General features: G+C 38.8%; 1 long non-coding RNA gene across 1 annotated transcript; it reads right to left on the bottom strand.

The window, feature by feature from the left end:
• Positions 1-1,964: 1,964 nt before the first annotated feature.
• Positions 1,965-5,180, bottom strand: LOC116975767. The gene is made up of 2 exons (XR_004412759.1): positions 4,951-5,180; positions 1,965-2,163 (listed from the first exon to the last, which is right to left on the bottom strand). It is a non-coding gene; the product is annotated as an uncharacterized LOC116975767 (long non-coding RNA).
• Positions 5,181-14,815: the final 9,635 nt, after the last annotated feature.

Genomic DNA, 14,815 nt, shown 5'->3' with positions numbered 1-14,815 from the left:
GCTTTGCAGGTTAATTGGCTTTGGTGAAATTGTAAATTGTCCCCAGTGTGTGTAAGATAGTAAGTGTGCAGGGATTGCTGGTCGGCGCGGATTTGGTGGGCCGAAAGGCCTGTTTCCGCGCTGTGTCTCTAAACTAACACCAAACTAATCTGAAAACTTTCCCACCACTGACATTAGGCCTGCAGTTCCCTGGCATGTCCCTGCATCCCTTACTTAAATAATGGTACAACATTAACCACCAGTCCTCTGGACCTTCACCTGAGGCAATCTTGCAAATATCTCTGTAAGAGACTACAATTTCTTTCCGAGCTTTCCACAAGGTCCGAGGGTTCATTGGCCAGATCATTGGGATTTATCCACTTTAATACACTTTCAAACTGCAGCACGACCTCTTGGTAACTCATATTTAATCTAAGACATAACAACTCCTGTGCCTCAATTTTGTTGTTTCCACAATCTTCTCCTCAGTAGAAACAGACGAGATGTATTCTTTTAATACCTCTCCCATCTCTTGTTGACCTGAGTTCAATACTGACTAACTGTGTGGAGTTTGCGTGCTCCTGTAACTAAGTGGGCTTTCTCCGTGTGCTCCAGTTTCTTCCCACATCCCAAAGATATGTGGAATGATAGGATAATTGGACTCTATAAACTGCCCTCTGTGTGCCAGTGAGTGGTAGAATTTGGGGGGCAGTTGATGGGAAAGGTTGTCCTACTAATAGAGACCACTAATAGAGACTACTAATGGATCTGTATTCCTTGGAGGTTAGAACAATGATTCAAACATTTGAATCATTGGAGACCCTCGGGCTTCATTGGAGACCCTCAGATTATCTTTGATCGGAATTTACTGGACTTTATCTTGCACTGAACTTGTTATTCCATTTATCATTTATCTGTACATGTGAATGGCTCGATTGTAATTGTGTATTGTCTTCCCGTTGTCTGGTTAACAGGCAACAAAAGCTTTTCACCATACCTCGGTATACATGACAATAAACAAAACTAAATTAAACTGAACTAAACTAAACTAAACTAAAATCCGAAAGGGGCTTGACAAGGTAAACATTTGGATGTTTTCACGAGTGGGAGAGTCTTGAACAAGGGACAGAACTATGAAGCTGGCTACTGAAAACTGAGCTATGTAGAAATTTCTTCTTGTAAAGGCTGGTGAATCCATGGAATTTTCTGCCCTGGTGGGTGGTGGAAGCTGGATCATTAGAAATATTTAAAGTAGAGGTGGATGTGTATTTGATAGATTGTGGAATAGAGGGGTAGAGAGAAATGTCACGGAAGTGGAGCTGAGGCCAGCATTGATCTGCCATGATCATATTAAATAGTGGACCAGGCTTGAAGGGCCTGACCTACTCCTGCCCGTGTTCTTGGAATGTGGCAAGAATAAAACAGGATGAGTGTGAGTGAGCATTACATGGTCAGTGGGGTGAAATGCTTGGGTCCTGTATGACTCTATAAGAACATCAGAAGGACAAAGCTGTTGCTGTAAAGCAGTGTTCACTCCCCCATCTGCTCCTGGGGCTAGTTAATTACTGACCAGACCTCATATTTTCAGCTAAAACCAGCACAGAGGGAGATTTGCTAGCAATTACTGCCTGCCAGTGGCTGAGGAGTTGATTGTTGACAGGTCACACAGGGAAAGTATGTCAATAATTGGATTGATCGTTGAATTGATTTTTACACTGTCTAAAGCTGTGAAAACATTATTTCTGTAACCATTCCGCCTCGTGCCTTTGTGTTAGGAAGCGGCAGAGTGATAATTGACGTGGTACAGCCAGGTATCCGCAGCCTTGGAAACCGTTTGCATTCCTGGGACTGGTCATTCTGTGCAATGGTTGAAAGTCACAATGAGTTACCAGCTTAGAGTGGACATCTTCCTACACATGGCTCAGCAACTCTTTAACACCAGCAGCAGCCGCAAAGTGAAGCATTTGACACGAAGCACAATCAAATAAAAATGGACAATGAGCCACACAAGGACAACTTTATTTAATGCTTTGATTTTTCAGAATCTGAGTGTGGCTGCAAGACTGGTCTTTGTTGCTCATTCTCTTTGCTCCTCACGTTGGTGGATTAAAACAAAATCAGCAGATACTGGCAGTCTGAAACAAAACGGAAAACGCTGGAAACAGTCAGCTGGTCAGGCAGCATCTGTGGAAAGAGACACAGTTAATGTTTCAGGTTGCAGGCTCTGCAGCTTAAATGGCCTTGTGTTAACTGCAGGCCAGTTCAGGTAGGGACAGCAGATTTCCTTGCCTGAAGTACATTTGTAATGAGTATTTTCTATAAAAGTTATATCTAATAAACTGTGTTTATATTCCACAGATATCATGGCGGGATTTGAAGTCAGGTCTTTGGGTTATAAGTACATCTACAGATGCACAATAGAAAGCGTACTGTCGGGATGCATCACAGGTTGGTTTGTGAACAGCTCTGCCCAAGCTGTTGGGCAGGGGGAGATTGCAGGGAGTTGTGTATGTAGCCCAGTCTAGTACACAGATCAGACTTGCCATCATTGACTCCATCTAAACCTCACGATGCCTCAGAATAGTAGCCTACATAATCAAAAACTCGCCGACTCCAATCATTCTCTCTTCTCCCTGCTCCAGTCAGACAGAAGATGCAAAAGCGTGAAAGTGTGTACCACCAGACTCATGGACAACCACTGTTATCAAGCTTCTGAACGGTCCTTTCATAGGCTGGATATAGTCCGATCCAGCTCTACCCCATTGTGGACATTGGTCTTTGTCTATGGAACTGATAGAAGCATAGAAACATAGAAAATACGTGCAGGAGTGGGCCATTCAGCCTTTCGAGCCAGCACCTCCATTCAATATGATCATGGCTGATCATCCAAAATCAGTAACCCGTTCCTGCTTTTTCCTCATATCCCTTGATTCCGTTAGCCCAATGCTCGATGCGCGACAATGATGAGAACTATATTCTGCACTCCGTATCTTCCCCTTTGCTCTATCTATTGTACTTGCGTTTGCCTTGATTGTATTTATGAATAGTATTATTTGATCTGATTGCATAGTATGCAAAACAAAGCTTTTCACTACCTATGACACACGACATTAATAAACCTAAACCTATCTGATCATTTAACGATTGCCTCATCACTATACCATATGGTATACCATCTTTAAGAAGCTCCTGAAGGAGATAGAAGGGAGGCATGGGAGGGAGACAGACAGAATAGTTTTGTGAGGGATTTCCGTGGCATAGCCCCTATTAGCTGCAGACACGGCTCCATTAGTGGAGTGGGAATTCGGAGGCCAGAATTGTAAAAGCATAAATGTCCTGGGTGAGGTAGTGCTGGGAGAGATGAGAGAAAGGCAACAGTGAGTCTTGGGAGGGATCTGAAAATAAGGTTGCAGGTTTTAAAATGGAGGGTTTGCTGGATGTTGGTTGGAGATGCTGGTTGGAGCATATGAGGTGATGGGTGGATGGGATGGAGCAAGCTGGATACAGGCTGCAGAGTAGTTGAAATTATTTAGTATCACTCTACCGCTTGCCTCCTCCACTTCCACCACCAGAACCTGGTTGGACAACACCATTAAGCATGTGTATAGGAAGGAACTGCAGATGCTGGTTTAAACCAATGATAGACACAAAAAGCTGGAGTAACTCAACTGGTCAGACAGCATCTCTGGAAAAAATAAATAGATTAACGTTAGACATACGTTAATTCAATTTAAAATACTGCATAGACTCTACTATTCAAAGTCTAAACTGAACAAGATCTTTCCAAATGTATCTCCTATTTGTGACAAATGTCTCCTTCAGGAAGCAACTATAACACATTCCTTACATAATTTTTGGAGAGGAATTTTTGAAATTCTCTCAAAAGCACTAAAAACAAAATTGGACAGCGACACGGAATTGATTATTCTAGGTACGTCAGAAGCCTGTTTTGAGCTATCATTATTTCAAAGACGTTTCCTCAATTACGGCCTGATAACGGTGAAAAAACTAATACTCAAATTTTGGAAACATACATCTGTCCCTACTCTTAAAATGTGGATTACAAACATGTCTGAGACGCTACATCTTGAAAATATTAGACTTGTCTTAGCAGAAAAACCAGAGCATTCATTCTTTGTTTTATTACAAGGATAGTATGGTGCAACACAACTTTGGAGTTAAATCTAATTACGGGTTGGGTGATGGGTGGGGAAGGATACGAGGCAGGTATATCATCACTTTTTTTTCTTTCTGTTTTTGTCTTTTTATTTCTCTATGTCTTCCTTATTTCTTTTACTTACTCACTCTTTGGCTACAGCACTTTGGTAGTCTAGGGGTTCTATCCTTGCACATTACACTTTTTCTCTCTCTTGCCTTTTCTCTCTTCTTTTCTCTTAACTTTAGCTAAAAGTCAAAATTGAAGCTGTACAATAACTGTATTATGTCATATGCCGCTAGTTATATTTTTGTACAATTGCTTCTAATATATTTATTAAAAAAAAAAAAAAATAGGTGACGTTTCGGGTCTGAAGAAGGGTCTCGACCCAAAACGTCATCTATTTCATTTAAATGCTGCCTAGCCCGCTGAGTTACTCCAGCTTTTTGTGTCTATCTTCATCATTAACCATTTGTCAGACATGCTGTCATCTCTTTCCTGACATTGTGAGATGATTCTGTTGGAATCACTATTCCTGCTGGAGTTGGCAGCAAGCTTGGATTTAGGAGTAACAATGATATTCTTCCCTGGGGATGTACATAGCCGTGGAAAGTAACTTGACACCCTGAGCTGCCTCGTGCAGGAGGAATTGCTCACACTCTATTGGCCCGTGTATGGGATCTGGCCCAGTGTTACTGAGGCACAGCCAGGCTCTGACAAGGAAAAAACTGAAAGTAAGAAAAAAATTTGCAGGGCGTTAGAACATAGACTGTACAACAGCACGGCACAGGAACAGACCCGTCAGCCCACAATACCTGTGCCCAACATGATACCAAGTCCTCAGCCTCCACATGATCCATACCACTTCAAGGCCTGCATATTCATGTGACTATCTAAACAGCTCTTAAATACTGTTATCGGCTCAAGCTGCTCAATTTGAGCTCTCCGCACAGTGTGATCATCCAGCTGTTTCCGGGGCAGAGTGAAAGCCAACAACTGGATTTATGTCCTCTGTTCTCTGGCAAGCAGATGTGCTTTGAAGCTGGGCAGGTGCACATAGGTTCCAAAGGGAGAGCGAACACACAGCCTGTCCACCTCTGATCAGTCGAGTGGTGTGGAGCACAGCTGCTTTGTCTTAGGGCTCAGGCGTCGGCGTGGCACTTTTACCAGCTGTAAATCAACTGTCAGCATTCCCAGCCACTGGCCATTGACGTTAGGATCAGAGGGAAGGTTGATGAAGGATTGCACGGCTTAAGACTGCAGTGGACAGGAGGAGCCATCTGGTCCACTCAGCCCGCCATGGTTTGTAACCATAACCTTTGTCTTAACCCTAACTCCAATGCACTCTGCACCACAGTCAGAGCATTGGGACCTTTGAGGAGAAGCAAAAAAAGTTTAAAACCTGGGCAAATGGATAGGATAAGAATGTCCTCTCTCTGAGCCCCTTCCAGAGCCACTTTGGCACTGCCTGATGCTGTGAGATCCTTTAATGCCGTCTCAATTGGACCTGATCCAGTTCCTGCTTATGCTGTGGTGGATTCTAGCTTTAACCAGATTCCAAAATCATTTAACTTAATTCTGTCTGCTTCTACAGGTTGCTATAAGTTCCCCAGTGAAAAAGGGGAACTTTTGTTTCTGTATCTCTTTGCGCTGCCTCAGGATGTCCCAAAGCCCTAATGGACAATTAAATACTTTATGAAGTGCAGTCACTTTTATGACGTGACGTGCGAAATGTAAAACCTACAGCAGGATCCCACAAATATAAGTGTAAAATGACTAGATCATAGATTCATACACAGATGCAGGCCCTTCAGCCCATGAAGTACATGCTGGCCATTATGCACCCATTTCCCCAGCGATCCCATTTCATTCTCCTTGAATTCTCTTCAGCTTCGTCCAGTTCTTGTATTTACAGTGGCTAATTAACCTTTCAAACCAATGTCCATCTTAACTCAGCAGTGAACTACTATGGACTTCATAAAAGGCAGCATTGTGAACTTTGGATTGCGTTATTATGGGCTGGGTATAAGTGATCATTTATTGTATAATTGTTCATTGTACATTTGTTGCGTTGTTGCATTCAATGTGCCTGTAACGCTGCAACAAGGAAGAATTTCATCATGCCATGCATTCGACAATTAAATGCTCTTGACTTCTCTCTTGACTCGTTACTCCTGAACATTGTTCTGGTCCTGGAGCGAGCGATAATTAAACACTCTTGACTCTCTTGCCTTCAGGGTGGGAAGGAAACCTGAGGACCTGAAATAAATCCACATAATCACAGGGAGAATGTGCAAACTCCATGCAGACGGCACCTGGGGTGAGGATTGTACCCACGTCTCTGGTGTTAGGGCAGAAACTCTACCAGTTGCACCACTGTGCTGCCCCTCATCATCTGTTCCATTGTTGTTGACTGAAGGGAAATATTGGCCAGGATAGTGGGGGGGGGGGGGGGGGGGGGGGGGGGGGGGGGGGGGGGAGGGGTCCTAATATCCTTTAGGCTGGCTGTGCCTTAAGATATTTCACTACCACCACAGAGGACCAATGATTTAATGTCCTAATCACAAAATGATAATGCCAGTTTTACAGCACCCTCTCAGTACACCAGAAATGGGTCTCTGGACTCTCTAAGTCAAGGGAGGTGCAGTGGTGCAGTTGGTAGAGTTGGTACAGCACCAGAGGCCCGGCGTCAACCCTCACCTCGGGTGCTGCCTGTGTAGAATTTGCACGTTCTCTCTGTGACCATGTGGATTTTCTCCAGTTGCTCCGGTTTTCTCCCACATGCCAAAGACGTGCGGGACTTTAGGTGAATTGACCAAGTGTGTAGGGAGTCGATGCAACATTGGGATAACATAAAACTAGCGTGAACGGGTGATCGATGGTCGGCATGGACTTTGTGAGCCAAAGGGCCTGTTTCCATGCTGTATCTTTCAATCAATTAATCAATTCATCAATCAATCGTTCAAGATTTAATGATATTAACCATTGGGCTATGTATATCTATTGCTACAATCAGAAGGTAGTGAATCCCTGGAATTCTCTGCTCTTGATGGTCGTGGAGGACAGATCATCTGATATATTTTGGTGGAGATAAATATTTGCAAGATTGAGGAATTGAAGACTATGGGGAACTGGCAGAGCTGAGGCCAGCACAGATCAGCCATGATCATAATGAATGGTGGAGTAGGCTTGAGGGGCTGAGTGACCTACTACTGGTCCTCTTTCCTTGGTTCTTATGATAACTGTACCACATACCATAATTTAATAAAATGCCATACCATAAAATGTATTAGCTTGACACTGTTACTCTTCAGATCTCATCATATTAAATTGAAAATGTATAACTGAGTGAATTACGTTAAAAGTATATGATGTTGTTATTAATTTAGTTGCCTTAGATCGCAGTGAAGACCTTTTAGTCCGGAGGCACTAATTACTTTTACTTGTTGGCTCACAGTGTGCATTTTTATCCATTGAGTTCTTAAATCCAAATCTCAAGGGAATGCGCCTGGTGTCGATGAACTGATAGGCAAAATGGTGCATTGTGTGGAAAAATTAAACAATTGCTCTGTCAGTTCCTTTTCAGTCGCACAGACCTTGCATGTGGGCACATCACTGCTCAGTACAAATAGGTTCAGACAACAAAAGCTCTTGGGGATCAACCAAAGCCCTTGGCTCTGGAACTTCCTCTCAGACACTTTTCTGGTCCTCACTTCACTTTGAAGATATTCTTTTAAAAATACCCTTCGACCAAATGCAGATACAAGGAACTGCAGGTGCTGGTTTACAAAAGAAGATGCAAAGTGCTGGAGTATCTCAGCAGCTCAGGCAGCATCCATGGGGAACGTAGATAGGTGATGTTTCAGGTTGGGACCCTTTTTCAGACTAATTGTGGTGGGTTGGGGGTGGGGGGGGGAGGGAGTAAGCTGGAAGAGAGGAGGGGCAGGATAAAGCCTGGCAGGTGATAGGTTGATACAGGTTTTTGATAGGTAGATGGTGGACAAAGGCCCAGGACGAAAATACAGAAGTGTGAGACAAAATAATTGAGGAGTTGCAAATTGTGAAGCTAGAGGAAGGAATGTAGGTAGAATGGGAGGGAGAGGGGAGAAATAAGTGCAAGAACAGGGGGAGTGAAACTGGGGGGGTGGTTGTGGGAAAAAGGGAGAGGAGAAAGGTTATGTAGTTTGGGTTATACCCAAAATTAAAGAACTCAATGTTCATACCATTGGGCTGTAATCTACTCAAGTGGAATATGAGGTGTTGTTCCTCCAGTTTATATGTGGTCTCCCTCCAGCAATGGAGGAGCCCAGGATAGAAAGGTCAGTATAGGAATGGGAAGAGGAGACTTCCGGTTGGCGCCACGATGTGAGTGGAATCGCGCCATTACAGCTCCGCAAAAAACTGAATTTAAAACGGGGGTAAAAGTGTCAAACAAACGCACTTACCACAGGAGATCGATTGCGAACGGCTCCGGTAGCGTTTAAAAGGTGCGTGACGTCATCAGGCGCGCGATTTTAAGAAGAAATTATGACCCAGCGCTCCCCTCCCCCCACCACTGGAAAAAAATCTACGAGAAGGGAAACTGGCCTCAGCTCGGGTGCTGCTTCTGCTTCTCAAGAAGATGTCTCACAGAGGAAAGCTGAAATGGAGGAACTCAAGACTACCATTCTAGGTGAGATAAAGAAGCAGAGGAAGGAGTATATGGAGGAGATAAAGAAGCAGAGGAAGGAGTATATGGAGGAGATAAAAAGTTTAAAAGCGGATATGCTGGTGTCTCACGAGAAAAATAAAGAAGACTTAATAAAACAAGTTATAACGACGGTAAAAAGTATGATGGATGAGTGGAAGGAAAAGGCTAATGCCGAGTTACAAACTCAAATTGAGGAGGTAAAGGATATAGCTGCTGGGATGGAAAGAAAGCTGGATGACAAGATAGATCCTACTATAATTTCGCTAGACCAACAAGGCGAAGCAATTAAAGAGCTAACTAAGATTGCTGAAGTGAATACTAAGGAGACCGAAAAACTCCGTGCCGAGAACAAACGCCTCTTAGAATTATTACGTAAAACAAACGAGAAATGTATTGATCTGGAGGGACGCCAACGCCGTAAAAATTTGCGTATAGTTGGTCTGAGCGAAGGTCGTGAGAGGAGTCAAGATCCTCGAAAATTTGTTGCAAAACTTTTAATGGATATTCTGAATTTGGATCATGAACCCCTGTTGAGCCGTGCACATAGGGCTCTAAGACGGGCCCCTGGGATAGGTTCATCGCCCAGACAAATGATTGTAAAAGTGGCCTTTGACCATGTCTTCGAAGAAATGATGAAGATAATAATAAAAAAGAGAAACCTGAAATACGAGGGAGACAACATCAGTATTTTTATAGACTACCCATCAGAAGTGGCCAAGAAAAGATCACTATTTAAAGAAACAAAAGGTATCCTGAGGAATTTACAGAATACTAAGGATCTGAGATATGGCTTGATGTACCCAGCAACACTGAGAGTAACTTATGATGACAAGGAATATCGTTTCGTTAAGCATACTGAAGCATTGAAATTCGCCCGAGGCATACAGCAGAAGCCAGAAGATGAAGAGAGAGAAGATGCGGAGGAAGAACCCGAGGGAGAAGGAGAGGACTGAACTTTTATCATCGACCTGTGGTTATGAAATACTCACTTAGAAGGAAGTGGAATAATGGACATTTAGTTGTAGTTCTGTATTAATTATTAGAAAATATTTAATTATTCCATGATAATAGTATTACATATTATAGTATTAAATACAATTGATATTAGTAATTAGCAAATAGTAATATGAATAATAGAAATAATTACTAAGTACTAAGTATATAAAGTTAGTACCCCACCCCAATATATATAGCATTTGAGATAGGAGCTGGTATAATTAACATCTTTTTTTTTAATTAAAAAAACGGAAGTCTTTAGATTAATGGCCACGTTAGTGTGGCTTTCACCTTCACATACTACACACTATACAAGTGTAGTTTCTTTTTTTTCTGAGCACCCTATTAACACCCTTTACTTTTTTTAAATTATTGATATTTCTTATTGTTTTTGTTTTTTATTGATCTTATATTATATATTATTTGAATGTAGATGTGAAGGATATTGTGTATTTAGTTTAAGAAGACATAGATGCGGATTAAGGTGGATAGAAATTCTCATTGGATTGATGTCCGGGTGCAACGGGGAGCTGGGGGAGTCAAGAAGGCTACTCCAAAAAAAGCCACCCTAATAGTAAAATGCATGATATAAAGGTGAAGACTGGGGGTGATGGAGTAACCTTCTGCAGTTGGAATGTAAAAGGAATTAATGAACCAATTAAAAGGGGAAAGGTGTTAGCTCAGTTGAACAGATTGAAGACAGATGTCATTTTCCTTCAAGAGACTCATCTTAAAAAAGATGCTCAACATAGATTAACAGCTAAATGGATTTCTAAGGTGTATCATTCTACATTTATTCATAAATCTAGAGGAGTTGCAATAATTATTCGCAAAGGTATACCTTTCATACAAAGTTCTATTATAGAGGATAAAGAAGGCAGATATGTAATAATTACAGGGGAATTATATTCAAAAAAGGTAATTTTAATGAATATATATGCCCCTAATTTTGATAATCCACTATTTTTTAAGAAAATATTTAATAATATTCCTATATCCACTCAACACAATTTAATAATTGGAGGTGATTTAAATTGTACTTTAGATAACTATCTAGATAGATCATCTGCAAAAAGGAAAGCTGCCTCGAAATCAAGTAAATTCATAAATGCTTTTATCAATACATCTAATATTAAAGACATCTGGAGGTTAGATAATCCATCCGGACGAGAATATTCTTTTTTCTCGCCCGTACATGGAACCTATTCGAGGATAGATTATTTTTTAATAGATTCTAAATTACTTCCTTTTACGTATGATGCAAAATATCATAATATTATCATCTCGGATCATGCGCCATTAACATTTAAGATAAAATTAAAAGATATATCTAATAAAACTACTACCTGGAGATTTAACCCTCAGATATTAAAGGACAATGACTGTTGTAAATATGTGATGGATCAGATTAAATTATTTTTTGAAACTAATGATAATCCTGAAACTTCTCCATCACTATTTTGGGACACATTTAAGGCATTCATGCGTGGCGCAATAATATCCGCACAAGCACATCTCAATAAAGAAAATCGAAAAATAGAACAAAATTTAGAAAATGAGATAAAACGTCTAGATAATGAAAATATAAAACAGCCTTCCAAAGAGTTAAGTAATAAATTGCATCAGTAAAATATAGATTAAATAAAATATATTCTAATCAAGTGATTAAACTTTTTCAACAAACTAAGCAAGTGTATTTTGAATTTGGAGATAAGCCACAAAAATTACTAGCACGACAGCTTAGAAAATTAGAAGATGAGAAGATGATACACGGAATTAGATCTGAGTATGGAAATATATTAATTACTCCAAAAGATATTAATGATAGATTTTTACAATATTATAAAAATCTTTATTCGTCAAAACTAACAGGACAAACAGATAGTATGGAAATATTTTTACAAGAATGTCAAATCAATAGCTTAGATCAGGAAGGTAGAGAATTGTTAAATGCTGAAATAACAGTAAAAGACATTATAGAATCAATTAGTTCGCTAAAGAACGGAAAAGCAGCGGGCCCAGATGGCCTGAGTGCAGAATTTTATAAAAAATTTCAAGATCTGATTTCTCCAAGATTACAAATAATGTATAGATATGCATATGACCAAGGAAAATTACCAGAATCTCTAAATGAATCCACAATTACACTCATCCCTAAAGTAGATAAGGATTTGGAAGATCCTGGATCATATAGAGCGATTGCCCTTTTAAATACAGACCAAAAAATATTAACTAAGGTCTTATCTAGGAGATTAAGTTTAGTGATCTCTAAATTAATACATTATGATCAAACAGGTTTTATCCCAAAACGTTACTCATCCCATAATCTCAGACGTTTGTTTAATATTATATATTCAAAAAGAATACGAGATACGGAACTAGCGGTTATATCACTAGATGCAGAAAAAGCGTTTGATCAGGTGGAATGGATGTATTTATTTAATATAATGGAAAAGTTTCAATTGGGGGATAGATTTTGTAAATGGGTAAGAATTTTATACTCAAATCCTATGGCAAGAATTTTGACTAACCAAATTTTATCAGCCAAATTCAAACTCTCTAGGGGATGCAGACAGGGATGTCCGTTATCACCCTTATTGTTCGCATTGGTGATAGAACCATTGGTGGAAAAAATTAGATCTGAACCTGAAATATATGGCTATAATACTGATACAACAATTAATAAAATTTCTTTATATGCAGATGATGTTTTGATTTATATTACAAAACCGGAAATTAGTATTCCCAACCTGCTAAACATTATAACTAAGTTTGGTGCATTTTCTGGGTATAGGATTAATTGGGATAAAGCGTGATTATGCCAATAACAGGAATAAATCTAAATACATTACAACAATACCCATTAAAAGTAGTTACAGACAAACTTAAATATTTAGGGATTAACGTAACTAAAACTCATAACTCATTAATAAAATCCAACTATCCTCAACTATTAGATAAACTTAGAAAAAATATTTTATATTGGAAAACACTTCCTATATCCATGATTGGTAGAATAAGTGCCATAAAGATGGTATTTCTACCACAGTTGTTATATTTGTTTCAGGCTATTCCTTTTTTTCTTCCGAAAACTTTTAAAAAAAAATTGATAATATTGTTAATAGTTTTATTTGGGATTATAAAAATCACAGAATAAATAAAAAACATCTATGCAAAGCTAAGATAAATGGAGGATTAGCACTTCCAAACTTTTTATATTATTTTTGGGCTGTTCAGATTAAGAATATGAATTTCTGGTGGGTAAATATGGATCATGAACCGACATGGTTAAATATAGAAAAGGAAGACTGTCTACCTTTCAATGTAGGTTCGATAATTTTTGCACCAACGGAAGTACAAAAAAAAATTATAAAGACAACCTAATAATATATAATAATAGACGTATTTGGAAACAAATAGTTAAGACTCTACATTTGGATAATCTCTCATTTAGATTACCAATTATGAATAATCCATCGTTTAAACCTGCTATATTAGATGGGGGGTTTAAACAATGGGATGATTTAGGAATTACAAGGATAGAACACCTTTATAGAAAAGGAAAATTTCTTTTATTCCAGGAGTTACAAGATATTTATGGATTGTCTCCACAACATTTGTTTAGGTATTTACAAATTAGAGATTATATTAAATCCAATACACAAGATTATAAAAATAAAGAAGCAGGATTGTTAGACGAACTGTTTAATTTATATCCAAATACAGAAAAATTAATAGCCTATATATATAACATCATTTTGGATAAGGAGAATCCAATAACGGAAATATATCGTCAAGCATGGGAAAATGAAATGGGATTGGCTATAACAAAAGAAAACTGGGAAGAAAGTCTACAACGAATACACCGGTGTTCATTAAACGCCAGACATATACTGATACAATTTAAAGTATTATATAGGTTACATTATTCGAAAACTAAATTAAATAGTATTTTTCCGAATCTCTCCGCTATTTGTGATAAGTGCAAGAAAGCAGAGGCAAATTTAATACATAGTTTCGTTACATGTCCTAAATTGAATTATTACTGGACAGAAATTTTTAAAGTTATTTCTGAAGTCATCAAAGTTAAATTGGACCCTAACCCAAAGCTAATAATATTTGGAATTCCGGATTTACATCTATCACTTACAGTAAATCAAAGAAATTTCTTTGATTACTGTTTGATAATTGGGAAAAAAATCATATTGAAATTTTGGAAGGGAACATTATCCCCCACAACCAAAATGTGGGCAACAGAGATGATGGAGACGTTACATCTGGAAAGAATTAGATTTGTCCTATTGGACAAGTATAATTCTTTTGAACAGATATGGTCTCCATATATACAGTATTTAGAGAAGTAGCTGTTCTTGGCAACACAGCTCGGCGTGCACCCTGCGGGATTTGGTGAGAATAATTCATTTTTATATTGGAATTAACATATATCTTTATCGATACTATCACTTGTAGTAGTGTTATTAATAATACATATTGTGGTTTCTCAATTTTTTTTTTTTTTTTTTTTTTTTTTCGTTTCTCTTTTCTTTCTTATATATAATCAAATTATTATTTAATCACTCTCTTAATGATTTATAACTGTTCTATTCTTTCTCTATCATTATTTCTAAAAAAATAGTAGATAAGTATTACTAGTGTTTTACTTAATGCAAATTGAATTAATTTGATATAAAGTTGTTTGAAGCATTGTAATTGATTACCTTTAATAAAAAAATATATTAAAAAAATAAAATAAAAAAAAATAAAAAAGGAATGGGAAGAGGAGTTAAAATGGTCAGTAACTGGTTGATTCAGTAGGGCATGGCTGTCTGAGTAAAAGTGTTTGTTGAAATGGTTGGCGATTCTACGCTCGGAATGTACAGGATGCCGCATCGGAAGCACCAGATGAAGGCTGCCCCGCTGTTCAACACGGTTACAGCTGATCCTGAGTCTCAGCTACTTCCCCAACAATCCCTACACCCCACAATTCTGAGTTA

This window comes from Amblyraja radiata, chromosome 8 (assembly GCF_010909765.2).
Source record: "Amblyraja radiata isolate CabotCenter1 chromosome 8, sAmbRad1.1.pri, whole genome shotgun sequence".
Lineage (NCBI taxonomy): Eukaryota > Metazoa > Chordata > Chondrichthyes > Rajiformes > Rajidae > Amblyraja > Amblyraja radiata.
Note: the sequence above shows the minus strand (reverse complement) of the source record. Positions and strands in the feature narration are given on the sequence as shown.